The following is a 19,751-nucleotide window of genomic DNA, read 5'->3' as shown; positions in this document are numbered from 1 at the left end:
CATAAAAGATTTATCACTGCATTTTAAACTGTGTAAAAAATAAATTTAAAATATATTTCAAAACAATTAAACATATACCAAAAATAAACTAAAAAAAATAACTTGAAAAACATTACTATTAAACACAAATTACTTTTCAAAATATATACATAAACCCAAAGTATACCTACAATAAAAAATTAAACAAAAAATATTATCAACTAATAATCAACCCAAAATATTCATCAGAACAACTAAATAAACATATACCTAAAAAATTTCTAAAAAAAACATATACCTAAAATAGCTAAAAATCAACCGCTAAAAATCATAAAAAGAAACACACATATAGTTTAATTAAACTTGAAAAAAAATTAAAATCAACCCAACACATAATTAAATTATATAAGAAGTATACTAAAATTATACTTTAAAAAAACTTGGATCTATTACATATTAAAATGTGCCAAAAAGATACTTAAAAATATTCCTCAAAGCAACCACCCAATGCCCAAAATAAACTCAAAAATTAAAAAATAAAAACTAAATATCAGTATAGAATATACTAAGAAAACTAAACATATAGTCAAAATAAATTAAAAAACAACACACACAACAACTAAAAAAACAAACTTATCATTAACATTAACCAAACTTGAATTAACAATTCGTTCTAAATTTTTGCAATAAATAAACCAAATCATCAAACACATAAACTAGGAAATTTAGGAAATGCTCAACCTCAACTAAAATTGACACAACAACTATTTCTATTTTTTTTGCAAAAAAATAGCCCAAATAAAAAAACATATCAACTAAATACAAAATAAATTGAAACTTTTTGTTTTCTCAAGTAAATGAGAACAAAGTTTTAAGTAAATGAGAACAAGGTTTTCTATAAATGTTTGTTTGTGTGTCTATATATATATATATATATATATATATATATATATATGTATATAATTCTTTTGCTATGTTTCAAGACACACATTGACTAAAGGTTTGAAAGGTGCATCACAACATGGTCAGCGGAGAGAGAGATATATTTTTGGTAGTTATATTCTTTTTTATGGATTCACACCATATATACATGTTCAGTAGTTATACATGCTCAGTAGTTATGTTCTTTTTTAAGCTACATGATGTCAACATTATATATACGATTATATATATATATAACAAGTGATATGTGGTGTTTCCGGCAAAAAAGTTGTGCACGTGCTTAACACTGGTATCATTTTTTATACAAAAATTCCCTTCCTTTTTCGGTGAACTCTTCAGAAACCACGTGGTGTTATTTCTAGTAGCCACAAATTATAATCACAAAAAATGACTACTAATGATATTTATTTATTTAATTTTTTGAAAAAAAGAAGAAAAGAAACCTTGGACCCACACTCACTCACCATCATCCTCTTATACACATATGTACACCTTCATCAACACGGAAAGTAAAAAATGAAGGTCACTAAGGTGCCCGAATCATTGTGAAAAAATAGTGTCAGAATTTTTTGTGCGGAGAAGACAAAAATGGGAGCACTCCTATATGCATCAGTAACATTCTTCATCTTTCTTTCATATGTAACCATGAACTCGTTGTTAATGGAAATTACAGAGGTACGGATCGTCGTTCTCTGCCTGCAACTTGTCAGCCATGGAAGCAATTGGTCGTGGTCGTGGCATTCACATTTTCCGGCATAAACAAACTCTGATGCTCTTCATCCTTGCGACTATGAAGCTTTTTAAAATCGGCGGATCATTTCAGAATATGTAAGTGTGTCGAAAACATGCAAATATCATGCATAAAACAATATCATGTAAGTCCACAAGTCACACACAACATAAAACAATCGAGAGTCATGCCCCAATATCATGCATATAATAACAATTTCATCATGCTATATCTATATATTCAGGAAAACAGGGCACTTAAATAAGCAATTAACTATATAATCCATTAACAACCAACCAACCTTGAGTCGAGCTTGTCATTGGCAGCGAGCGTACATGTTCGGTCGTTCTCCAGGAATCATAAACTTTGGCACGCTTTGATAGCAAGTTGTAACACCCTACTTCCTTAGAGTCGTTACCATGTCAGTTAAAAATGTGCCATTTGCTCGCTAATCAAGGTTTCAAGTTAAAAGTGTGACTCAATTAAAATAAAATTCGTTTAACAATATTAATTATAAAATTTGAACATTCAATGAAATCATAGAAAGTTACATAGTTGGGTGATTAGTGTTCAAAAATATAATTTTATTAATCTTAAAGTGTAAAATTAATTAAGTTTTAATTAATATTTTCATAGATTTATTGTCATATATTTTATATTTGAAAATATTAATTTTAATTTAATTTGTGTTTAATTTTCAGGAAATAAAATATATTTTTGACACAAAGAAAAATAAAGGAGAAAGAAAGAATTAAAATTGAAGAAATCATGAAGAAAATTGCATTTTTGAAGATGAAATGGCCCAAAACTAGGCCCAAAATGGAGCCCAAACCCAAGCAATGGCTGCTCCCCCATGCTGCCACTTGGCAGCCCGCCATTTGGCCAGCCAAGCCACACCAGCCAAGCAGCCAGCCGCCAGCCACCAGCCCAGCCGCCAGGTGCCCCTGACTCCGTCTGACACCTGCCACCTGACGCTGCCACACCTGCCACATGTCTGACAAGAACACCAACTCATCAATGTGTTGCAAGAACAAAGAGATGCATTAGGATGAACGATAGCTGACATCAAAGGTATTAGTCCTTTAATTTTCTCCCATCACATTCAATTGGAAGACGGGGTTATATCGCGTCGTGACCCTCAAAGAAGATTGAACCCAATGATGAAGGAAGTAGTAAAGGCTGAAGTCTTGAAACTTTTGGATTCTGGCATAATTTATCCTGTTGCTGACAATAAATGGGTCAGCCCAACTCAGGTTGTTCCCAATAAATCTAGGGTAACAGTGGTACAAAATGAAAAAGGGGAACTTGTTCCTACCAAGGTCACAACTGGGTGGCGCATGTGCATTGATTATAGAAAGTTAAATGCAGCCACCCGCAAAGACCATTTTCCACTTCCATTCATCGATCAAATATTGGAACGTGTGGCAGGTCATCCTTTCTATAGTTTTCTCGATGGTTATTCACGGTATTACCAAATCGAGATTGCCTTAGAAGATCAGGATAAGACCACATTCACTTGTCCTTTTGGTACTTTTGCCTTTCGGTGCATGTCATTTGGCCTGTGCAATGCTCCAGCCACTTTCCAGCGATGCATGATGAGCATATTTAGTGATATGATTGAGAAATGTATGGAAGTATTCATGGATGAGTTGACAGTCTTTGGAGATTCCTTTGAATCAAGCCTTCTCAATTTAGAGTCTGTGCTTAAACGTTGCAAAAAGAAAGGCTTGGTACTCAACTGGGAAAAGTGTCATTTCATGGTGCCATCAGGCATAGTCTTGGAGCATATTGTAACGACCCCAATTTCACTATTAGGCTTAAGGGCCTGGAGTAGTGTGCCTGGAGGGCATGATGGGATTTGGTGTGTGTCTTTATTGAGTTTAATGCATGATTACGATTTATTGCACGTTATATGACTATTTGATTATTTGAGATGCATGACTATGTGAATTAGTATGCATGTAGACCTGATTGTCTTAGAATGAGCATGATTGTAATCTGGCCATGTTAGGGCATAATTGTGATAATTGTACTATGTGAATTGTGCCATGTGTGTGTGATGTTATTATCAGGATGCACGCATCGAGACGGTCCTAGTGAGCCAATTAGTCTAAAAGTCACAACGGGATGTTGTACCCGGCTCGGGAGGAGCCTAGGGGTACTTCGGGAATCTTATAAGTTGAGTTGAGAATGAGTGGATAGTTATTGGGTAACCTGGGTAACTGTTTGTAACTGCTGTGGGTAACAAGTTTTAAGATAGAAAGTGATAGAATTGAAATAGAATTGTAAAGACTTAAGTGCCCTTGAAGGTTTAGTTGGGAAGGATTATTAGGAAGGGGAAAATTGGTCTTTTGGCAAGGGAATTATGAAACTTTCAGCTGGGATTTAGGGGGTACGGTTTGGGCATTTGGGGTCACTTGAGGCTTTGATAGAAATTGAAGAGAAGAAAGAGAAGGAGAAAGAAGAGATAGGGCAAGCAAAAAGAAAAGAAGAAGAAGGGTAGAAAGGCTGAAGTGGGAGCTTAGGAGGAGTTCAAGGAAGCTTGTTGAGTGGATTCTTCACTTAAGGTATGGATTTTATACACACTTAAGTTTGGTTTCTGTGTTGATTTGAGGAATTTAATGCTTGAGTTAAGCTTTTCAAGGTTTTGGTTTGGGTTGCTGAAATTTAAGATCAAAGGTGTGGATCTTGGGTGTGTTGATGTTTTGATCTTGATTCTAGTGTCTATAGGTTGTTAGATTGTTCATATGAAGTTTGGAATTTAGTTTTGGGGTTGAGATATGTGTTTGGGATGGTTTAAGGTGAGGTTTAGAGAGTAAAAAGGTGGTTTTTTTTCTGGGTTCGAAGGGTCGGGCCGCGGCATGGTTCTTGGTGAGCCGCGGCCCTTCGAAGAAGTTGCATGCTGAAGGAGAAGGGCGGGCCGCGGCATGGCCCAAGCAATGCCGCGGCCCTTACCTGTTTTTGAGCCTTTTGGGGTTCTGTTTGGGGGCCATGCCGCGGCATGGGTGGCCTATGCCGCGGCGCTTAAGGGATTTTGGGATTTTGAGATTTTAGGCTTGGGAATTTAACCTAGGGTGCTCGGGGTTGAGTCTTTTACCATGTTTGGTGAAGTTCAACGTTCCGAGTACTAGAACTTGGCCTGGAAGCTCATTTAAGGTTGTTAATGGTGTCTTTCTTCATGGTTGTGACTAGGTGTTAAGCTAGGGCTCGAGGATCGGATCGTGCTCAAGGAGTCAGGTGATCAAGGCTACCGAATCTAAAGGTAAGAAAACCGTAACACCCGAGAATAGGGCATGGGCCCACGGTGTGATTTCAGGGCACGACCCTAGATTGTATTGTGTGCAAATGTGTAATCTTAGATGAACTATTGTATGTTTGAATGGTTATTTCATAATGTATTATATGTGTGTGATTATAATGGAATGAACGGCAAGGACGAGAGCGGCGAAGGCCGGGTACGGCAGTGGGGCCGGAAGTAACACTCGGCACATGGGATGCTATAGCCAGGGTGGGACCCAAGGGATACATGAGTTATCCTCGCGGTGAGAACCGAAACCCCAGGCTTTGGTAAGGCCTCTGGGGCGGCATGGCCGTACTTGTTTAATATGATGGTTTTCCTATTTATCAGTGAATTATGCCAGCTATATTATTTGCATATGTTATGTACTATTTGGGTTTTCTTGCTGGGCTTCGGCTCATGGGTGCTCCGTGTGGCAGGTAAAAGCAAGGAGTCAGTCAACCGGCCATGAGTATGGAGAGCGTGGGGGCGGCGCGTACATGTTCGGCCTGCCCGACTGCATTGGTTGGGGGCATTTTGTAAATGGCTGTATTAATCCATTCTTTTGATAGTTAACCTGGTGTAAATCTATTTTTGAGTTGTAAATATTTTGTAAACCTTATTTTGGGATCCCAGATGTTTTATACTTACATTTTCAATGAAGTTAAACATTTTAAAAGAGTACAGCCTTAAATTCTGATTTATCCACACTTTTGGTTTTAGAAACCCACTTAGAGTCAGTCAAAAGCACGATTTCTATTTTAAACTCACTTAGTAACGGCTCTAAGGTAGTAGGGCGTTACACATATCGTGTCAGAACGAGGAATTGAGGTTGATCAATCAAAGATTGAACTCATATCAAAGCTACCTACCCCCAAGACTGTTAAAGACATTCGATCTTTTCTTGGGCATGCAGGATTCTATAGGAGGTTCATACAAAAAATTTCGACAATTGCTCGCCCTTTGTCAAACCTCCTAGCAAAAGATGTTGTGTTCAGTTGGACACCTGAGTGTGAGGAATCTTTTCAAACGCTCGTTGCAAAACTCACTTCCGCCTCTATCATTCAGCCACCAGATTGGAACTTACCATTCGAAATCATGTGTGATGCTAGCAATTATGCTATAGGGGTCGTCTTAGGTCAAAGAAGGGAAGGGAAGTCCTTCGTTGTTTATTATGCAAGTAGAACTCTTAACAGTGCTCAGATGAACTATTCTACTACTGAAAAATAGTTACTTGCTGTAGTATTTGCACTTGACAAGTTTCGTTCCTACCTGATTGGTTCACCTATCACAGTCTTTACAGACCATTCCGCCTTAAAATACCTCCTTTCCAAAAAGGATGCTAAGGCGCGTTTAATTAGGTGGATCCTTCTGTTACAGGAATTTGATCTGACCATAAAAGACAAGAAAGGAGTTGAAAACGTGGTAGCAGACCACTTATCTCGTCTTGAATTTTCTGATTCCGCTGATGGCCTAGCCATTCGAGATGACTTCCCTGATGAACATCTCTTCGCGGTCACTAAGTTGCCATGGTACGCTCATATCGTCAATTACTTAGTGACTGGCGAACTTCCAACTACATGGAGTGCACAAGATAAACGTAAATTTTTGGTCGAGGTTCGTAACTTCTATTGGGACGACCCATATCTTTTCAAGTATTGCCCTGACCAAATTATGAGACGTTGCATTCCAGATGATGAAATTTTTAGTGTTCTGAACTTTTGTCATAATGAAGCTTGTGGTGGTCATTTTTCTATGAAAAAGATTGCTGCAAAAATCTTACAGTGTGGTCTTTATTTGCCCACTTTGTTCAAAGACACTAACAATTTCTGCCGATCATGTGAAAGGTGTCAGAAATTAGGTGCCCTGTCCTGACGACATATGATGCCATTAAACCCAATTCTTGTAATAGAAATATTCGATTGTTGGGGGATAGACTTTATGGGACCATTTCCACCTTCTTCTAGCTACCTTTACATTCTTCTCGCCATAGACTATGTCTCAAAATGGATGGAAGTTGTGCCTTGTCGAAATAATGATGACACAACTGTTGTGAAATTCTTAAAGGAAAATGTGTTATCTAGGTTTGGCACACCTCGGGCTATCATAAGTGATCAAGGCACCCATTTTTGCAACTATTCTTTTGAGACCATAATGCAAAAATATGGTGTAATTCATAAGGTTGCATTGCCTTATCACCCACAGACAAATGGCCAAGCTGAGTTAGCCAATCGAGAAATTAAGCAAATTTTAGAAAAGACGGTTAATCCTGACCGCAAATTTTGGTCCTCATGACTTCTCGATGCTCTCTGAGCATACCGCACTGCTTACAAAACTCAACTCGGTATGTCTCCTTATAGGCTAGTCTATGGTAAAGCCTGCCACCTTCCTGTTGAGCTGGAACACAAAGCTTATTGGGAAGTTAAAAGCCTAAATTTTGATCTCAAGGCGGCAGGACTCAATCATAAGCTTCAGTTGTCAGAAATTGAAGAGTTAAGGAACGATGCTTATGACAACTCTAGGATTTACAAGGCTAAAATGAAAGCGACCCATGACAAGCAGATCCTAAGAAAAGAATTTGAGCCAAACCAACGAGTGCATCTTTATGACTCTCGTCTGCATATCCACCCTAGCAAGCTGAGATCAAGGTGGACTGGCCCATATGTTGTGAAAACCATCTTTCCCAACGGTGCTGTTGAGATCATAGACCTAACTGATGGGAGAGAATTCAAAGTAAATGGCCAACAACTGAAACACTACATAGAGAGGGTGACCTAGCCTGAAGAAGTCACTCTCGTGAAACCAGTTTACCAAGTCTGAGTAGTGTTCCAAATTGTTTATACATAGGTTTGTTTTCTGTTTATTTCCCTTTTGTCATTTTATTTTATTTGTTATCATTTTGTGTTTTCAGTTTTTTATGTTTTAGAGAATCAATATTTGCTCTATCACTCGATGCTCGCTATCCAGGTGTTCTCTTTCCCTGCTCTTTTACATTTATTATCTTTTGAGACATTGAGGACACTGTCAGATTTTCGTTGGGGGTGGTGAGCATATTCATGCACGTTCATGTTGATTTTTGTCATATTAATATTTTCACGGTCAAATTTTTTAAAAATTACTTATTTATTTTTGCAAAATGTTACTTTTGAGTCAATTTTTGTTATATGTATTACTAAGAATTTCTCTAGAGCTACCTAATGCACATGCCAATTGTTGTGGTAAGATGGTTGTTAGCACATATTTGCTTAGAAATTTGCCATGTTTAAGTAATTCATTCTTTTGTGTGAGAAGTGAGACTTGAGAAAACAACTTTTAAATTTTTATTGATTCTTAGAGATGGTTATAATTATTTGGACAATGTATTGTGGTATGAATGGATGATGTTTTAGGGATAATATTTTCTATAGACAAATCTTATTAGAGAGCCTTTTATTATGTTGTTCATGAAAAAAAAAAGAAGAAGAAGAAGAAGAAAAGAGAAAAGAAAAAATATATATATATATATAAAAAGTGTGTTTATTAATTTCATGTTTTATTTTATGGCTCTTAGAATAAATGTAAAGATTGTCTATTTAACTTAAAATCCCAAAAAACTGGTTTTGTGGTACTCTTTATGGTGGTTGTCCAAATAGTTTATTTCCTATCTTCGTTTCAATAATTATTTATGAGTTTGTCCTAAATATATACCCATTTGATGAGTGCTTACTTCTTTTCCAACTCCATGAGTGAAACCTTAAACTTTAAATATTTTCAATTACATGAGAGGTTAATGGAGTTGAGACTTTTACTTGGCATAATTCAAAAGTTTTATGTGCTATGGTTTCCGGTAAGAAGGTTCAAGTTTGGTGCACACACTCAAAACTCTAGATTTATTCAAAGTAATCTTGATAACTGTTATCCATATTTCCGGATAGTGTTTAGATGGATATCCTCGGGGAAGCAGAATTATCAAAGTCTTTCATGGAAAGTGACCAGAGATCACGGATGGACAGAAAGGCTTCGCCTCTCCCGTTTAGTGTCCGGCTTACTCTTTCAAGCAAACGCGACACGGAAGCTCGTCAACTCTCCCGGACTCCTGAAGGGATATCCTTCGGGGAAGCTCCTTCCAGGAGAAGCTCTTCAGGTTGCCTTCGCGGAAACAGTTCCGTGCCACGCACGGAGCAAGACCAAGCGGTCGAGTCATGGAGGAGGCATATTTGGAATGATATCCACCTGACACAGGATCCCCCCTGACACGCCCGACAGGTCAAGGCCGCACACATCCCAGCACGCTTAAGGGTACCTTTTCGCCTACTGTTCCGCTGACAACTTGGAAAAGACGGCTGACTTTGTGTATTCCCCATACTTTCACGTAAATATACCCACATAGAGTCTTGTAGCCATGCTACTACAGTAATTGTATCCCCTATTTGTGGCTGGTGTAATTAAGACTAATGGGACAGAGTAAAACCCTAATAAAAAACCCTAGCTATAAAAACCCCCTCATTTTACGATGGAGGGGACGGCCAACAAATTACATAGCAAGAACTCTACTAAAATCTCTCTAGCTTCATCTTCTTCAAGAGAACCCGAGAGAAACACTGTGAGTGTGTGAAGTTCTTGTACACCAGCCATCTTACTGTAATTCTCTACAAGTATAATAACATCGACTCGTGGACTAGGGCTCGTTAACGCCTGAACCACGTAAAAAACCTGTTTGTCTAATTATATTCCTGCACTTCTACAGTTCTTATCTTTTTATTATTCTGTTTGTATTCGTTTCCGAAAAACTCGGTAAACATTTTGGTGCTTTCATTGAGAGCTGTAGGAAGTTGTTAGTCAGCTCTTTTTCTGTGTACGTTTTTTGTATTCACTCCGTGCTAAAAAGATGGTGACTACGAGAAAATCCGCGGTTGACGAAAATGCTAGGGTCAACCCCGATACTATGATGGAAGATGCGGTACAAAATGAACCCTTGGACTACCAAGGTGAAGACCCGACATCCCGCCAGGATCGGGTCAGTACTGAAGATACGACATACTTAGAAGATGAAGAAGAGTATGTCCAAGACGGTTATTACAAGGACGGCTGCTACTATGAGAAGGATCCAGAACTGGTCCCAGTAGCCGAAGAACTGATGGTCACTAAGGCCAAGCTTGCTGAGCAGGAGCGCGTCTCCGAAAAAATGCAACGCATGATGGAGCGCCTCCAAAGCAAGTTCGGAGATCTAGGCGACTCGGACGAGGATGCCTCTGTTCTAGGTGGTGCTGATACCCCCATGCCGGATCCAGCCGCTGCTGAACCATCCAAAGCCGCCCCTAACAAGGGCAAAGAAAAAGTCGGGGAGCCTGTGCGCACTGACGCCCCTGCACCTCCTAAAGGCGTGAATCACCAGGCCGACTGCCCCCCCCCCCTCGCGCGCAGAAGGTCTCTGGCGCTCCTAAGCCCAGACGTCCTTCAGCCCCAAGGGGGCACTCTGTGCCTAAAGGGCCCGGTGCTAAGGCACCCAGGCCTAGGGGAAGGAACAACCGCCCCAGTGATTCCGTCAACCAGGACGGTCGGGTAGCGGACACGCACTCCGAAGATAGCTGGTCCACGGTGGACCTAAGAAGAAGGTTGGAGGCCAAGTATGAAAAGGCCAAAGGAGAAAAGGCCCGGCCTCGCGGAGATGACCTCCGAAATCATCTTAATGACAAGCTCCGGGGACGTGACCTCCCAGAGAGTGATACAAAGAGGCTCGAGGAACAGATTGCTGCCTTGACCAAGCTGGTCCGGAAGCAAAGTGGGGCCCTGTCAGACTCTGAGGAGGAAGACCCGGAACCATGTATTCGTAGGATCGCGGAAACGTCCCTCCCGGATAACTTCAAAATGCCTCACATAGAATTATATGAGGGGAGGACAGACCCGCGCACCCATCTAGCTAAATACAACAAAATGATGCAAGTGGCGCGCGTCAGTGAGGACACCAAATGCATGTGCTTCTCACTCACCCTTACCAAGTCTGCGGAGGACTGGTGGAAAAGATTAGCTCCCGGATCCATCCACAGTTGGAAGGAGCTACAGTCTGCATTCAGAAGGCAGTTCATTGCTGCCCGAGACCACGACATGGAGGTTGGCTCCTTAACCAACATCAAACAGCTACCCCATGAGAACCTCAAAGCTTTCATTTAGAGAATGATGGAAGCTGCTGCAAAGACCAAGGTCAGCGATGACATGAAGCTGATCGCCCTTCAATCGGGCCTTACTGTCGGCTCCCTGCTGTGGGGGGAAATGCAAAGGAGACGGGCAGAAACGCTGTCCGAATTCTTGTCAAAAGCTCAGGGAATCATCAACCTTGAGGATGCCTACCAGCAGGCCTTTGGAGTTCCCCCCGCTCCGACGCCTTCCGTGACTGCGCCGAGCTTTGCTTCGCAAGCTCCCGCACCAGCCCTCACGCTTCCAGGAGCCCAGTTCACTCCAAGCGTGTATGGGCCTTCCGCGTCTTCTCAGACGCCAAGTCAAACCCATTTCTCTGGGTACGGAGCTGTACAAACCGGGTGTAGTATCGCTCCCGGACCGTCACAACCGCAAGCGGAAGGCCCAGAACAAAATCTGAGCCAATCGCGGAACAAACGAGGCGGAAGAAACTCCAACCGGGGGGACCATTCAAAGAAACCCCGGAAGAATTACGAGCCCAAGTTCACGGAGTACACCAGTTTGATAGACTCGTGAGAGAATGTCAATCGGGCGACCTGTAATATGGTCAACTACAGGAAACCCCCGAAAGTGTCTCACGGAGGAAGGCGTCTGCGAGACTCCAATAAGAGGTGTGAGTTCCACGGAGACGTGGGGCACACCACAAACGAATGCCTTCAGCTGAAGGATGAGATCGAGTCCCTGGCAAGAGCGGGGCACCTCGGTCAATGGGTGAGGATACCCATAATCTATCCCGGACAGGGAGTAGTTCACGGAGCTGCATATTCCCTGGGACAGAGGGGGACCGCTAGCGCTCCTGGAGCCGGTCACCCACAAGCTCCTGGGTCTCAGTTCCCAGCGCTTCCTGCTCCAACCGCTCCGGCACCCATTTCCTTGTTGGCTCCAGGACCTGACAACCCATATCCGCCCGGCCTTGCTCCGCCACCCGTTGAGGGACACGTAGCCACCATCTCCGGAGGACCGCACCTTGCCGGAAGCACGCGCAACTCCCAGAAAAGGTACTTGAGGGAGTTAGAACACACCGGGGAGATGTGCGCCTTGGTTCAATCACCTGCTCAACGTCCCCGAATGATGGAGCTTCCCATCACCTTCACGGAGGACGACGCCCGACATGTGCACTTCCCCCACAACGATCCCCTCGTGGTGGAAGCCCAGATTGCCAATAAAAAGGTCTCACGGATCTTGGTCGATAACGGAAGCTCCGTAAACATCCTCTTCAAAGCGGCCTTCCACGCGATCGGATTAACCGAGACAGACTTGACCCCATGCCCCATCCAGCTTCAAGGGTTCAATGGGGATGCACTCATGCCATTAGGCAAAATTCAACTTCCAGTCACCCTCAGAGGAGAAAGCGACGCTTGTGCCTTCAAGCACAGCACTTTCGTGGTGGTCGACTGCCCCACGGCGTATAATGCCATCCTAGGCCGACCGGTCCTAATAGAGTGTGGGGCCATAACCTCGATACGCCACTTATGCTTGAAGTTTCCATGCGACGATCGGCGTATCGGCACCCTCTGAGGAGACCAACGAAGTGCACGAAGCTGTTATAACGTCTCCGTCCGATCCGTCTACACGGTCCAGGAGACGGTTGCAGCTGTTCCTTTGGCGGAAGAATTACCAGAAACTGGGGATGCCCAAGGGGCATGCTTTGACGAACTCGACCCTAGAGTGGGGATCGAGAAAGCGATAGAACCGATGGAGGAAGTCGAAGAGGTGATCCTCAACCCGGGAGATCCCACCAAAGTCATTCAGGTGGGGAAAAACCTGCCGTCGGCCATTCGAGAAAAGATCGTGGCCACTGTGAGAAATAATCAGGATATCCTGGCGTGGTGCCACGCTGATATGACGGGGATTAATCCTAATGTTGCGTGCCACACACTCAACATAGACCCATCTGCAACTCCAGTTCGCCAAAAGAGGAGGCCGTTAGACCCAGTGAGGGCCGAAGCCGTCAAAGCTGAAGTGGACAAGCTGAGGTCCATAGGCTTTCTCCAGGAGTCGCACTATCCCGTGTGGTTGGCCAACCCATTTCTTGTCCCGAAACCCGATGGGTCCTGGAGAATGTGCATTGACTTCACAGACCTAAACAAAGCCTGCCCGAAAGATTGTTTCCCTCTTCCGCGAATCGATCAGATGGTAGATGCTACTTCCGGGTATGAACTCTTATCCTTCATGGATGCGTACTCCGGATACAACCAGATCAAGATGCATGTCGTGGACCAGGAACACACCAGCTTCCTCACGGACAAGGGTGTCTACTGTTACGTGGTCATGCCTTTCGGATTGAAGAATGATGGGGCGACGTACCAGCGTCTGGTAAACAAGATGTTCAGGGACCAGCTGGGGAGGAACATGGAGGTGTACGTAGACGACATGTTGGTAAAATCCAAGACCTCCGAGGACCACAGTGACGACCTTGAGGAAGCTTTCGCCGTGATCCGAAAGTACGGGATGAAACTGAATCCGAAGAAATGTACTTTCGGGGTCTCGTCTGGGAAGTTCCTCGGTTTCATTGTCAGCTCCCGCGGAGTGGAAGCCAACCCTGAAAAAATTAAGGCTTTCATAGATATGCCTTCTCCCCGAAAGCATAAGGATGTCCAAAGCGTTACCGGAAGGATAGCTGCTCTCAGCCGCTTCGTATCTAAGGCCACTGACAAATGTATCCCCTTCTTCAATGTGTTGCGAGAAAACAAGAAGTTCGAATGGACCCCCGAATGCGAAGCAGCCTTCCAACACCTCAAGGAACATCTAACCCGAGCTCCCATTCTGTCCAAACCTGTCGAAGGAGAGGCGTTGTTCTTGTATTTAGTTGTGACAAAGCACGCCGTGAGTGCCGCTCTCATCCGGGAAGACGGCCGTATCCAGCTCCCTGTGTATTACGTAAGCAAGAGGTTACTGGACGACGAGTCCAGATATTCAATGATCGAGAAACTCTCCCTCTGCTTGCTAATCGCTTCGCGGAAGCTAAGGCCCTATTTCCAGGCGCACACCATCAGAGTACTCACCAACCACCCTCTCCGACAAGTCTTGCAGAAGCCCGAGTCTTCTGGCAGGTTGCTTAAATGGGCCATGGAACTGAGCCAGTTTGACATCCACTACCAGCCACGTGTTTCCATAAAAGGACAAGCTCTCGCGGACTTTATTGTGGAATGCTCGGGAATGAATGACCTCCCGGAAGATCCTGTCCCGGAACATCCCACATGGAAGGTCTATGTAGACGGAGCCTCAAATGAAAAAGGAGCTGGAGCAGGGGTCATCCTAGTATCTCCCCAAGGGCATCAGCTCCAGAGCGCTATCCGTTTCGCGTTCCCAGCATCCAACAACGAGGCAGAACACGAGGCCATGCTTGCTGGATTGCAACTGGCCAGGGAAGTCGGAGCCCAAAAAATCGAGGTATACAGCGACTCTCTACTTGTGGTAAACCAAATATCCGGGGAATACCAGACGAAAGGCGAAAAAATGGCTGCCTACGTGTCTCTCTCCCGCGGCCTCCTGCAGCATTTCAAAGGCTACCAAATCCGCCAGGTCCCCCGGGACCAGAACTCACTCGCGGACACACTGGCCAAGCTTGCAACAGACCCGGAGATTGAGCAATATGGCCTGGTGCCCATCGGGCACTTAGAAGCACCTAGTACCGAGACACAGAGGGTAAATGCCATCATCGACCATTCCCATTCCTGGATAGGGCCCATCCTCAGATTTCTCACCACCGGAGAGCTCCCCACTGATAAAGCTGACGCAAGAAAGCTCCAGTATCAAGCTCCCCGATACGTGGTTTTGGATGGAAAGCTTTACCGCAGGGGGTTGTCCATACCTTTCCTTAGGTGTGTTGCCGGGACCGAAATCAGCGCCATCATCCATGAGATTCACGGAGGCTTCTGTGGCGACCATACCTCCGGGCTGAGCCTCTCCAAAAAGATCCTTCGACAAGGATACTTCTGGCCCACCATGAAGAAGGATTGTGTGGATTATGTCAGAAAGTGTGAGCAGTGCCAGAGGTACGCCAAGGTTCCGCGAGCGCCGCCTACAGAAATTACCTTAATGACCAGCCCCTGGCCGTTCGCCGTTTGGGGCATTGACCTAGTAGGTTCCCTTCCGACTGGAAGGGGTGGAGTGAAGTATGCCATAGTCGCGGTAGACTACTTCACCAAATGGGCTGAAGCCGAACCTATGAACACGGTCACGTCTAAGAAAGCACTGGACTTTGTCATCAGGAATATAGTGTGTCGTTTTGGGCTTCCACGAAAAATTGTGTCCGACAACGGGAAGCAATTTGATAGTGAACATTTCACGGACTTCTGTGCCTCGCATGGAATCATCAAAATCTTTTCCGCAGTCGCCAGACCTCAAGCTAATGGGCAAGTGGAAGAAGTAAACAAAATCTTAAAGACCACGTTGAAGAAAAAACTCCAAGCATGCAAGGCTCACTGGCCGGAAGAGCTTCCGCGAGTACTTTGGGCCTATCGCCCGACAGAGAGGACTTCGACGGGGCACACACCTTATTCCATGACCTTCGGTTGCGAGGCCGTCATCCCAGTAGAAACTATTATCCCATCTCACAGGCAGGACACCTACGACCCTGCCCGGAACCACGCCCTTCTCCAGGAGTCCCTGGACATGATCGAAGAGCTCCAGGAGCAGTCACAGGTCCAACTCAAAATGTACCAAGGCATGATAGCCCGACACTTCAACACAAAAGTCAAGAGCCGTACATTCGAAGTTGGAGACCTTGTCCTACGGAGAGTATTTCCTGCTACGCAAGACCCGGGAGTGGGGGTCCTCGGACCCAACTGGGAAGGCCCCTATGAAGTACAAGAAAAAGTGGGCCATGGGACGTATCACTTAAAGAGACTTGACGGATCTAAAGTCCCCCGCGCCTGGAACGCGGAGCACCTCCGCCGTTACTATCAGTAGGCCCCGGACTATCTAGTCGAAAGTCCTTGGTGGACGTAGCAAAAGTGTAAAATGTGGAAATAATCCTCCCTGCTGTAAAACACGTGCCTAACAGGCTAATTTAATGAAACACGGAGAGATTCACTCCGCTTTTACTGCAATTTTTATCCCTGTGTTCAAAGCTGCGTTTTAACAAGTGACCACGCGATCCGGAGACGTCTGGACCCCACGCTCACTTGGGGGGGTATACATGGCTAAGGCATAGCCATACGCCCCTTGAACAAAACATACATAGAACACCACTTATGTGCTAGCATTGTGTTTGAGATTTTTAAATTGTTAAGCTTAGGTTAATTTGTTGCCATGAACATGCTTGCATTACGTGTCATGTGTGCATTATGTGTTTATGTGAAAATTGCCATTGAAATGCCTGCCATTATGCATCATGAAAATTATCTCCTGTGTAGCCCAGCGATGAACAGGACTGGGGGTTGGGGCACATTCAGAGAGCTACGCCGAAACACCCCCAACCTCCGGGCAAGCCCTTCAAAAAATACTCCGCGACCGTTGTAGAGTTTTGCTTCGCAAGCTCCAGCTCCGTGTCCCGCAAGGCGAAAGATGGCAAGATCCGCGACCGTTGTAAGCCTTGCTTCGCAGGCTTCAGCTCCGGATCTCACAAAATAATGCATGGCGAGCTCCTCGACCACTGCAAGCTTCAGCTCCAGGAGCAGATATGGTCAATCCCCCATTCACAGCAGGCCTTGCTTCGCAAAGTCCCTGCTCCGGGATCGCACATGGTGGGCGTGGCAATTTCCCCGACCGCAACGAGCCTTGCCTCGCAGGGCTCCATGCCAGGTCCCTTGAAGTCAGCCACCATGAGGTCCGCAACGACAGTTAGTTTTGCTTCGCAAAGATCTAACCTCAAGTCTAGCGACGCTCACCAAGAGAACTCCCGTTCCAGCACCATGGAACGGCTCACCTTAGCAATCCCAGCGAACAGTATAACTGCAAGTCCCGGGATTAGCTATTTGCCTTAGGAAAGCTGAAATACGGTGAAAGGAGTCTGGCCGTTGGAGCCAGGAAACGTTCGTAACCTAGAAACTACGTGGGAAAAGACATCAGCCGTAGAGCTTCAAATTGGAAGTGCATAGGTTCTGGCCGTTGGAACCAAAACCTCATGCGCCCCTACAACAGTTTCTACCGTATAAAAGTCTACCCTAAACGCAAAGTTAAACAGAGAACTCGGCAGAAAACAAAGGAGAATGCTATAATTATGGAAAATATGTCTGCAATGAGAAAAGAGTACAGGGAGCTTCGCCCCAAAGAAAAACACAAATGAAAAATAATAATCAGCAAAGAATATTTTTCACGGAAAATAAGAGCCCTTCAGGCACTGGGGGTGGCAGTGGCATCCTCGACCGGGGTCTCGGAGACAGCAGTTTCAACTGGGGCTAGCGGAGTCGGCTCATTGGAAGATGGAACGTCATCGGTGGCAAGTTCAGAGGTCCCCGCCTCTTCAAGGACTTCTGCCTCAGGAGCTCCAGCAGGCTCGTCAATGTTGTAAGTTTGGACGTACACCTCTGGGCCTTGATCCCACACCTGTAGCTTCTCCCTCATGGCGTCGGCATCCTCTCCCAAATAGCCTAATACCTCCGGGTTCGCTTTCCAGAGTTGATGCATGAGGACCACGTGCGATATATTAATCGTCCTGTTCAGTACCACCTCGGCATCCTCCTTCTCCTTCAAGCGCTCCGCCTCAGAGGTTGCCAGCTGTGCCTCCGCGACAGCTAGTTGAGCCCTCAATTTTTCCATTTCGGCCTTGGAGGCATCCCGCTCTCCCTTAAGAGAATCAATCTCCTTGCGCTGCTCCTTATTTTGTTTCAGCACGGATTGCTTCTCGGTCACATGTCCCCTGGCAGTGAATTGCAAGGCTCCGATCTCTTTATCCTTCTCGGCGAGCCCCAACTCCAGCATAGACACGAGATCCCTGCTCCTCTTATGAAGTTGCTCCTCCTCGCGCAGCTTATTCTGAAGAGTGGAATATTCCTCTTGCTGCTTAAGGAGGAGATCATTTTTTGATTGCAAGCGGGCTTCCAAGGTATCCTTCTCCACCCTGGCTTGGGATAGCTCTTCCCGGAGCTTGGAGTTTTCGGCCTTCAAGTCATCCGACCGCTGTTTGAAGTCATTCTCTGTGCTGGCCCGGTACTCTCGATATTTGGCAAGATATTTCTTGTCCGCCTCTTCCTCAGCTGTGCGCCGGGCCCGGTCAGCCTTCTCCGAAGCCTCCCCCCTTATGCTCTCGACCTGTTGGGTCAGTTTCAGCTTCTCAACCTCCAAGGCCTGGCGAGCCACCTGGCTCTCCTCCAGTTGAACCAGAACTGCACCCACCTCCCGGAACGAGCGTTCCGCGATGAGAGAGGCCTGCAAGGAAAGACAACAGAATAAGTTAAGCAGAACCAAATGCACTAAGACAGATGATCCCAAGACACAACTGACGGCTTACCCCAGACAATTGCTGCTTCACGGCATGTGTCAGCAACAGCGGATCCTTACTGCTACTGATGGCCCATTTCTCAGAATTGAGCTCGCACAAGCTCAGGGCCATGTCCTCCATCATCTCCGCTCCGAACGGCGCCAATGCACGTCCGAGCCTAGGCACCAGCCTCTTCTCCAAGGATGGGCCATCCAAAACCGCTCCAGCCGGGTGAAGGGATCTCACCCCCTCGGCCAGCTCAGCTCTCTTCACGGCAGACAAGTTGTCTGCCCTTCCCTGAGTAACAGCCTTCTCGGCCTCCAACCGCCTCTTCAAAAAATTATCGGCCCGTCTTACACCCTCCAGGAGGGCAGCGGGGAAACGGGTTGGTTTCTGAGGGAAATGGAACTTTAGGCCAGGCAGAGGAAGGTTTGTTTGCTGAGATGAAGGAGACCCCGAAAGGGTGGACTCCCTTTGGGCTGGAGGAGGAGGAAGACGGGGTATTAGGGACGGTAGCGAAGACACTACCACCCCGGTCTGTTGTTGCAGCTGATGTTGCTGTTGTTTCGGCTGCTGCTGTGGCGGTGCTGATTTCCTTTGTTGTTGTTGTTGTTGTTGCTCTTGCTGCTGGAGTTGTGGTTGCTGCTGGGAGATGGTAGTCTGGCGAGGACTGCACGCGGCCCGGAGGTCTCCGTCACCTCCGAGGGAAGAATGTCTGAGGCATTTCCTCTTGTCGCCCTCAGCCTCTCCTCCAGGACGCTTGCTCACCCCGGTCGTCTTCACGGGGAACACAAGACCTTCCCCATCGCTGCTGCTACCCGAGACCAGCATGGTCTCGGAAGGCCCGTCGGCAGGAGACTTCTCTACCTCCGGAGACGCTTGCGCCTCGCCACTTGTCTTCTTGGGAGTGGCAGCTTTACCTCCCCTACCAGCTTTGGCCTTTCGTCCTTTCCCCTTGGACGGGTCTTGGCTGGTGGCAGCCTTCTTAATAAGCGAGGTAGCTCCCCCCAACATTTTTGCTTCAGGATGTTCTGCAAGAAACGTACGAAGCAAGGTTAACGAACCAGCAAGCAATGTGAAAGAAAATAAACAGAAGGCAAGACGATCAACAACATAAAAGAAAAATCAAGTCCGCCAACAGGGAACAAGGAACAAAAAAGAGAGACATTTGAGAGGGACGACCATGCACGAGAAACGTGGATGGTCTTCCCCGAGCAAAACAAAACATTGCTTCCTGCTCCAGGAAGCTCCCGTACTCCTTGAAGTCCGGGAATGACATGCTG

General features: G+C 45.5%; 1 long non-coding RNA gene across 1 annotated transcript; it reads left to right on the top strand.

Moving 5' to 3' along the window:
- The first annotated feature begins 1,519 nt into the window (after positions 1-1,519).
- Positions 1,520-5,503, top strand: LOC133801888 (uncharacterized). Its single transcript, XR_009877049.1, has 3 exons — positions 1,520-1,749; positions 2,353-2,722; positions 5,369-5,503. It is a non-coding gene; the product is annotated as an uncharacterized LOC133801888 (long non-coding RNA).
- The last annotated feature ends 14,248 nt before the right edge of the window (positions 5,504-19,751 follow it).

Source organism: Humulus lupulus, chromosome 9, assembly GCF_963169125.1.
Source record: "Humulus lupulus chromosome 9, drHumLupu1.1, whole genome shotgun sequence".
In the NCBI taxonomy this organism is placed as follows: domain Eukaryota; kingdom Viridiplantae; phylum Streptophyta; class Magnoliopsida; order Rosales; family Cannabaceae; genus Humulus; species Humulus lupulus.
The sequence above is the reverse complement of the archived record's forward strand: the minus strand, read 5'-3'. Positions and strand labels throughout refer to the sequence as shown.